At 43.4% G+C, this 9,374-nt stretch overlaps 1 protein-coding gene across 3 annotated transcripts in view; it reads left to right on the top strand.

Moving 5' to 3' along the window:
• Window positions 1–9,374, top strand: part of HDLBP (high density lipoprotein binding protein) — a 56,294-nt gene that overhangs the window by 221 nt on the left and 46,699 nt on the right. The window lies entirely within an intron of this gene.

Raw genomic sequence — 9,374 nt, 5'->3', positions numbered from 1 at the left:
CTTTCTTTTCATGAAGGTTTTGTGGCTATGGCGAGATCACATTACCGGAACAGGGCCTGCAACGCGCGGGAGCTCCGATATTAACCCTCATTAGTAACTCTATGGTGTCTTCAATTTCAATTGGCTGCTGGAGGGCACGTGGTGTCACTTGCCCAGTACCATAGAGAGTGCGGGAATGAGAGGTCGTAGGGGGATAGCTAGAGGTGACCAGCTGTGGGGGTTCCTTTGCATTACTTCGTTTTAGGTTCCGAACGGTGAACCTTGCGCTTGTCTCTTAACCCAGTAATTCATTGCAAGCCGTGAAAACTATAAGTGATCTCGAGCCCGCCTTTTCCACTCCCACAAAAGCAAAATCGTGTGTAAAATGTTCCCTACTATAGTTTAGGATGGCCAGATACAATTCTCACAAAAGGGATGGGGTCTTTCCTCATTCCTACATGCCAGTCACCTAGCAAATGCCATATATTAAGCTACTGGTAATGTACAGAAGCCCTGCTCTCCTTTGCACCTGGTGACCCTGTTATGTTCATGTACTACTGAGACCCATGCAATGGAGAATTTAGCACTTGTTCATACTGTTTTCTGCCAGGCTGACACATATCTCTGGCTTTGAATAGCCTTTCATCTCGGTTTTGTGCTGTGCTTAAATTACAAAGGCCAGCTGTTTTTGTGAATTTGATGTTGGCCCAGGCTACAATAGCTTCCCCAATTGCCCCTTTACAGATTTTATTATATCTTTTTATAACATTTAAGATTTTTTTTGTTATACATATCTGAAAATAAGTGTCATTGAACTCTGCAGGACTTACTTTAGAGTAGCCATGCATTAGAGTGCACTGCAGCAAGACAACATTACCAGTCTTATTAGTAGTCCTGGGTTTGCATGTTACGAATTGGTATCTTGCTAATGAATAAAAGAATAGATGCAGAAGAGTAGAAATAAGCAGGATATTTTTGCAACAAAGGTAGAAACTTCCAAAGCTCTGTAATTAGACAAGAATTATTTAACTTAGTAATAAATGATTAGGAACTGGTATGAACTACAAGATAACCATTTGCAGAATTTGAGTTGGTGTGATCTCAGCAAAATATGAAGAGCTTGAAATGGAACTCTTCAAATCAGGTTAGTGAGTAACAGAAAATGCAGATTCAGTTGCTAATCCCCTGCAAATTTACTTTAAAGCAATTCTTGTTTTGCATGATGGGACAGGCAACACAATCCTGTGTGTTTTTACTTAGAACACTGGCTCTACTGGCTGAATGACAGCTTTCTTCTGAATAATTATTTAGAATTTCATTCCCGACATACACTGCTAAAGTTTGGTCTGCAGTCATATCCTCTACTTGCATTCTTCCTCAATGAAGCCTAAATGTGTAACAGCATTTGCTTCCACTTCACTCTTACTACCAGTTCCTATCCTGTTCCTAGTCTCTGTCACTTATTGTCTCCAATACCAACAGAATGTAGATTTCAAACATGCAAGGAACGTCACATACTCAAAACACAACATGCATATTTAACAGTATTTTATTTTTTAAAAAAACTTTTACCTAGTATGGTCTGTATCAGGGGTCAGCAAACCTTTTCAGCAGGGGGCCAGTCCACTGTCCCTCAGACCTTGTTGGGGGCCAGACTATATTTTTTGGGGGGAAATGAATTCCTGTGCCCTACAAATAAGCCAGAGATGAATTTTAAATAAAAGCATTCTACTCATGCAAAAACACCAGGCAGGGCCCCACAAATAACACAGAAATGCATTTTAAATAAAAGGACACAATCTACTCATGTAAAAACATGCTGATTCCTGGACCGTTCGCGGGCCAGATTTAGAAGGTGATTGGGCCAGATTCGGCCCCTGGGCCTTGGTTTGCCTACCCATGATCTACATGGTGAATTATGATTTTTTGAATAATTCAGTATTCTTCCTGGTCAGATAGCATGAATTCAACTATTGCCTTATAACTTTTTGAAGAATGCTGAGATAGCCATTTAAAAAAAAAAATGCTTTTTTTGTCCCTTGTAGCTTTTCACTTCTCGTAAGCAATGCAGATAATTTAAACACACATCCATAAACATTTCAAATGAAGGAACCACTCTTAATATTAAGATTGCTTAGATAATGACCTAGTTGGGATGATTTTATCTCTGTTTAATAAGCTGAGATATGTACAAGCCTTTTTCATGTACACAGCCCCTTCACTCCTCCCTTTGTGGTATGAGTAATCAAACTAGGAAGTCTCACTGATTAATCTTGGTTTCCCATTTCATCTGTACCAGGGAACTGTGATTACCAGCTTTTGAACAAGCCAGGCTAGTAACTCATAGTTACTGAAGTTAATAGCCAGAATTTCCTGACTTTGTTGAAATGATAAACCATAGTTAGAGACTCCCTCAGTTGATTGCTGAAGCCATAATAAAGGAAGGTGTGAGGGAATTGTGTGCGTGGACAAAATATGAAGTATGACCCTCTGAATGTGGTCAATCAGTTTAATGACAGAAGTTCTTATCTTCCCTATTTGGAAAATTTCCTTTCCCTTGAGATACTTACTGGTTAAGTTCGGTGTACAGATATTTAACTTCCAGCTACCAATGAATATTGTAGGTGAAAGGTGTATGTACAATGTATGAAAGTTTTCATATCACTTGAAACAACACATTTACACAGTTCATATTGAGCAGTTAAATCATATTGAGCCCAAGTAAGCTAATAGATCCAAATTGTAGATAAATTTGCATTGAATTGCAGCTTTATGGTGAAATAACCATCAAATGTGGCAGAGGTCCACAAATATTGACTTAGCTAATGAACCAGCTATCATGTCTGGCTAATCCCTCCCTTCTCCCAAGGCTTCAGAGTTTCACCCAAGCGCAAAGTGAGAACTTATTTCATTTGCACTGGCATATGGAGAACGTATATGGCAGGAATATCTCCTCAGAAGAAATCCCTGTTATTTTTGTCCAGACTGCCACACAAGGGAAAACTGTCAGGTGGGAATCTTGTGCTGAGTGTCCTGTATGCCAGAGGGCCTGCAGTGAGTTGGCAAGTGGAGTTATGCAAGCCTGAACCCTCAGGTATTAAGCCTATCTTGCTGCATGGGCTGGGCCAGCCTTCCCCAATCTGGTGCCCTCCAAAGATTGTTAGACCTAAACATTGTTAGTCCCTGCCAGTATCACCAATGGCCAGGGATGATGGGAGTTATAGTGCAAACCATTTGGAGGGCACCAGGTTGGGGGAAACTGGATGAGACAGCTCTAGTCACTGATGGTCTTATCATGCAGCATTATATCTTCAAATGTAATTACAAACTCTTAGCCATCTTTATGGTCACAAATTCCTTGAATGAATAAATTAATCATACCATCATATTGTTCATATGGATGCCCTTTGAGACTACCATAAACAAGTTTTGCAAGATTAGATAAATATAAGACCCCCTGGTCTTGCCGATCAGATGGTCAGCGGTTTGAATCCCCGCAATGGGGTGAGCTCCTGTTGCTCGGTCCCTGCTCTTGCCAACCTAGCAGTTCAAAAGCATGTCAAAGTGCAAGTAGATAAATAGGTACCGCTCTGGCGGGAAGGTAAACGGCGTTTCCGTGCGCTGCTCTGGCTCGCCAGAAGCGGCTTAGTCATGCTGGCCACATGACCCGGAAGCTGTACGCCAGCTCCCTCGGCCAATAAAGCGAGATGAACGCCGCAACCCCAGAGTCGGTCACGACTGGACCTAATGGTCAGGGGTCCCTTTACCTTTGAAACAACCAAATTTAAGCACAAATTCGACCCACAGCTGTGAGGCATTCGTGAGCTTTTTTGCGGCGAAAGTCCTGTTGCTCCGCCATGACCTCCCTGCCAATTTAGATACAGTGACTGAACTGGAGGCCCCTCGACTGACTTCAGGTCCAGTGTTGGACCATTTCGATCGGATACTCCCTACTGATGTGGATAGATTCCTCCAAGTTGGTAGGCCCACCACCTGCGTCCTTGATCTGTGCCCGTCTTGGCTGATTAGGGAGTGTCCAGATGTTGTGCGGACCCCCCTGGTTGATATTATCAATTTGTCCCTTGACACAGGGACATTCCCAGCGGAACTGAAGGAAGCAGTGGTGTGTCCACTCTTAAAGAAAACTTAATGAGATCCCTTAGACCTATCCAATTACCGCCCAGTTTCAAATCTTCCATACCTGGGTAAGGTAATTGAGAGAGCGGTTGCTGAACAGCTTGGTAGGTTTCTGGAGGAAACATCGGCATTAGATCCATTTCAGTCCGGTTTCCGTCCTGGTTTTGGGACGGAGACGGCTCTGGTTGCCCTAACAGATGATCTCCATAGACAACTGGATCGAGGTGGGTCAGGACGGCTGATCCTTTTAGATTTGTCAGCAGCCTTTGACATGGTCGATGATGATCTTCTGGACCACCGCCTCGCAGACGTGGGGATACAGGGCATAGCCCGTAACTAGTTGTGCTCTTTTATCTCTGGTCGGGGACAGAGGGTGGCACTAGGGAGGGAAATGTCATCGCGCCACTCCTTGGTGTGTGGAGTGCCGCAGGGCGCAATTCTCTCCCCGATGCTTTTTAACATCTTTATGCGCCCCCTTGCCCAGATTATCCGGAGCTTTGGGCTGGGCTGTCACCAATATGCTGATGACACTCAGCTCTATCTGCTGATGGATGGCCACACCGACTCGGCCCCGAACATACTGACCAGATGCTTGGAAGCTGTAGCTGGATGGTTTCGTGGGAGCCGATTGAAACTAAATCCTTCAAAGACAGAGGTCCTATGGCTAGGTCAGGATGGCATGGGGATGAGGGACCAACTCCCTTCTCTTGCGGGGGCCCAATTAGTGCCATTGCCTTCCGTTAAGAGTTTGGGTGTAATCCTTGACGCCTCCCTTTCCATGGAGGCGCAAGTTACAGCAACAGCCAAGGCGACATTTTTCCACCTTCGCCGCATCAAGCAGTTGGTCCCTTACCTTTCCCGCCCTGACCTGGCCACAGTGATCCATGCGACGGTCATCTCCAGGCTTGACTACTGTAATTTGCTCTACGCGGGGCTGCCCTTGAAGCTGTCCCAGAAACTCCAGTGGGTACAGAATGCTGCAGCGAGGCTCCTCACGGGGTCTCTGCCATGGGAGCATATTCACCCAGTGCTTTTCAAGCTGCACTGGCTCCCGGTGGAGTACAGGGTCAGATTTAAGGTGCTGCTTTTGACCTTTAAAGCCCTTCACGGCCTAGGACCCTCGTACCTACGGGATTGCCTCTCCTGGTATGCCCCACGGAGAGCCTCAAGGTCCATAAATAACAACACCCTAGTGGTCCCAGGCCCTAAGAAAGTTAGATTGGCTTCAACCAGAGCCAGGTCCTTTTCAACTCTGGCTCCGGCCTGGTGGAACGCTCTGCCTCATGAGACCAGGGCCCTGCAGGATCTGATTTCTTTCCGCAGGGCCTGTAAGACAGAGTTGTTCCGCCTGGCCTTTGGCTTGGAGCCAATTTGATTCCCTCCCTCCCTCCCTCCCTCCCTATCTTTCTTTTTTTTCCCCTTCTCCTCCTGCGATGAGGCTACATCTTAATATTTTAATGTTCCATTATTTTAATGTTGTATTTTATTTTTGTTTTTAAGTTGTAATCATTCATCTTGTTTTTATTATTGCTTGTAAGCCGCTCTGAGCCCGGCCTTGGCTGGGGAGGGCGGGGTATAAATAAAAAATTATTATTATTATTATTATTATTATTATTATTATTACCTTTACCTGATATATTTACCAACCTAAAGAAATTTGCTGCAGGCATACTTATAGTCTTTGGCAACACATACGTTTTTTTCAAAGATGAAAATTGTCAAATCCAAGTGTGGGTCAAAACTTATAAATGGACATTTACGTGGCATTTTAAGAGTGTCTGTCACAGACTTTAACTTGGACATCAGTGCCTTGACTAACAGAAAACAACCACAGAAATGACCAGGTAAGCATGTGTAGCAATATGAGAACATAGATTCCATAATACTTAAAGATTGTTTCAAAATGGATTGAGTTCAGGTTAACATTTCTTCGTTGACCTTTGGCTTTTTACTTTTGACCTTGATTAGCAAATTAATAATGTTGAGTCCCATTTTGATTCAAGCTGCCACCCTCTTTAGGCATTGGAATCTCGAATGTGGCCCCCATGTGCCACAAGGTTGGGGACCCCGATACAGACAACCAGTTCTCTGAGAACTTTAATAGTCATTTTCAATCTGAAGAATGCTATGGTCAGCCCAACATGATGTTACAGACAAGAGGCTTGATGTGTTATGATTAACCTTCGTAGAGATAATGGCTTCCTGAAAAGTAAACCATCCCTTCACTCTTTGATTGAAGACATAATGTATTAGGATATGTGATGAACGCTTTCTGGCCATTTTTGTTTCTGGGAATAGTTGGATTGGGTTAGACATCCTTCTTGGATAACTGGGATAATCCTGTTCTTCCAAAATTAGTAACAGAATTTGATTTCTATTTGGCACACTTAATAGAATTGTTTTTACGTTCTTTAGACTGGCCATTAAGAAATAAATACTGATTTTTTTTAAAGGGCCTAAGTGAAACTACTCATTGCAAAGTTTTGCTTTTTGTGAATCCACAATGCAGACCTGTTTTCTCTCCCCCCCCCCACTAAAAAGGTGTTGTGCCTCTTGTAAGCTCACTTGCTTGAGTCTTGTGTCATCCTAATAATCTGAGAATGGTGAGGGCATACTATAAACAGCTTCTCCTGTGAGGAAAAAACATGAGCGAACAATGGCAAATCAGTCTTACTGAAGCTGTTTTATCCAAAGGGAGGGTAAGCAGGTCAAGACAGACCTTTTGCCTCCCCTGAAATTTCTTCTTTATCCTCCTACAGGATATGTCTGATCTTGATGTGTGGGGGTGGTGCAAGTTATGACAAGCTGTCCTCCCCCATTTGGAAACCTTAATTCCTGTTGAAGTCATGCTGTGACATGTTAGCACAACCAGAAATTCCTACATTAGGAGCAGAAAACAATGGGATGCAATGGAACCCTTCCAGAATATATTTTATCTCCAGCATGGAGTTGGTGGCATGTTAGGTCACATCTCGTATTGCAACCGTATATTTTGAAGGATGTAAAATATCTGCTTAAATGTCAGGGTGTTTTTTTGCACAGACAACAGAATGAGATCTAATAGCCTGTTATACTGTGATGGATTTAATCTTGCTGCAGACCATCTATTAGCAGTACATGTGATCAATAGTGTGGTTTATTCTGTAGAATGTTGCAACACATTTAGGGAAAACATTGCAAGGAAACATGGTGAAATGGAGATCTGGCTGAGAAATGCCTGGAGAGGTTCAAGAGAGTATCTGATTCTCACAAAAGTTTATGGATTGCTGTTGTAGGGGCAGTTACCTGGAAAGGAAGTTATATTCTGCCTTGGCTTTTAATGTTAAAATTGTTAAAAGCCAAGATGGAGAAGGTAGTTCCTGTGAAGTAGCATGGAAGAGCCCCTCAGTGTGACAATATGGGTCTCAAGAGTGTTCTCTTTTCAGAGTGGACCAGCATGTGTTTAAGACCCTAGTGGTTTGGTTGCGCACCCAGCCCACACTTTCTCTCATAATTGCAAACTTTAAAAGGCGGGAGAGGAATAACACATGCTAAGCACTTTGAACGCTTGAAAACACTATACAGTGGTGCCTCGCAAGACGAAAAGAATCCGTTCCGCGAGTCTCTTCGTCTTGCGGTTTTTTCGTCTTGTGAAGCAACCCTATTAGCGGATTAGCGCTATTAGCGGTTCAGCTGCTATTAGCGGCTATTAAAGGCTTAAGGGATTAGCGGATTAGCTGCTAAAAGGCTATTAGCAGCTTAGTGCCTTAGAAAAAGGGGGTGGGGAGCGGAAAAAAATCGCAAGAATCGCAAGACATTTTCGTCTTGCGAAGCAAGCCCATAGAGAAATTCGTCCTGCGAAGCGCATTGAAAAACGGAAAACCCTTTCGTCTAGCGGGTTTTCCGTCTTGCGAGGCATTCGTCTTGCGGGGCACCACTGTACTCATAAGGATTACTAATACTACTATTTTTATTTTTTTAAGTGAATATGGAGATGCAACATTGTCTAGCGTCAGAATGCTCCACTTCCCTTCCTTCTCGCATGTTTTGACATTGATAGACATAGTGACCTCGGCCATTGAGGCTGGACAGGAAGAGTTGTGAAACACTTTTCTAGTTGAAGATGATTGTACTATGTGAATAAGTTAAAAGAATTCACACCAGGTTCCGAGAAGCTTAGAACTAGCTGGATGGTGGTAGTCTAGCAATGAGAGAGTACAGTGATACCTTAGTTCTCGAACTTAATCCAACTCAAGCAGAAGCTGCGTCGGATGTTCGGCTTCCAAAAAACGTTTGCAAGCCGGAACACCTCCTTCTGGGATTGCGGCACTCGGAAGCTGATTTGTTCAGCAACTAAGCCATTCAGGAACCAAGGTTCCACTGTACTTCTTGAGGGAGATATGGCAAGGTTCTAAGCACAACTTATTTTGATTGCATTTAACTCTATTTGATATTAAAGGATTTTTCTATACTTGAGGATTTTGCTTTAGCATATGGAAGAGAAAGGGGACATGTGCAGTTTGGGGAATTAAATTATGTACTGTGAACCAAGCTCTATGAAAGGCAATACAGGCTCCCCCCTTACTTATGTGGGGGTTACATTCTGGGACCCCGTGCACGTGAAAATTGCGTAATTGGGGAGCACCCTTTAAACACCCTCTCTGCCACTCTTTCTCCAATCCAGATCAAAAATACTGGATCCAAAAATATCCAGAACTAGAATTGAAGCTCTGGGGCTGGCTGGAGGTTAGAGGATGTGTGGAAAAGCATTGGCTGCTGTTGCACTACCCCACATGTCAGCTGTTAGGTGGGGAGGCTGAGCAGCCTAAACTAAGCCCACCTGTGCCACCAGTCACCTCACTGACATTATCTTTGGGCTCTGGGAAGAGTGTCCTCAAAAGCCACGAGGACTCTCCAGCTCTCCCCCGCCATTTCCAGGCTTGAATCTATTTGTTTATTGATTTCCTGGCACCATGCATATATGTGGTTGCACAGGAGTTGGTCTCGTGTAATTGGTCGTCTTTATATTACTTAATTCCTAACCTTTTCTTTCTTCCTGACTCAAAGCTGTGAACCTGAATGAATAGGGAAGACTGACCACAATAAAAAGTTGCTGCTCAACACAGGGATATTTGACTGTTTTACTAGTCACAGCTTTGTTCTTTCTGATTTTTTGTCATAACATTACATTTTCTGAACAAATAAAAATGCAGCTGATATGCATTTGGACAAGTGCACTGTGTATTTTGACGAGTAATATGATTCTTTTCATGTTGGCA

Source organism: Podarcis tiliguerta (genome assembly GCF_965153285.1).
Source record: "Podarcis tiliguerta genome assembly, chromosome: 5".
Lineage (NCBI taxonomy): Eukaryota > Metazoa > Chordata > Lepidosauria > Squamata > Lacertidae > Podarcis > Podarcis tiliguerta.
The sequence above is the reverse complement of the archived record's forward strand: the minus strand, read 5'-3'. Positions and strand labels throughout refer to the sequence as shown.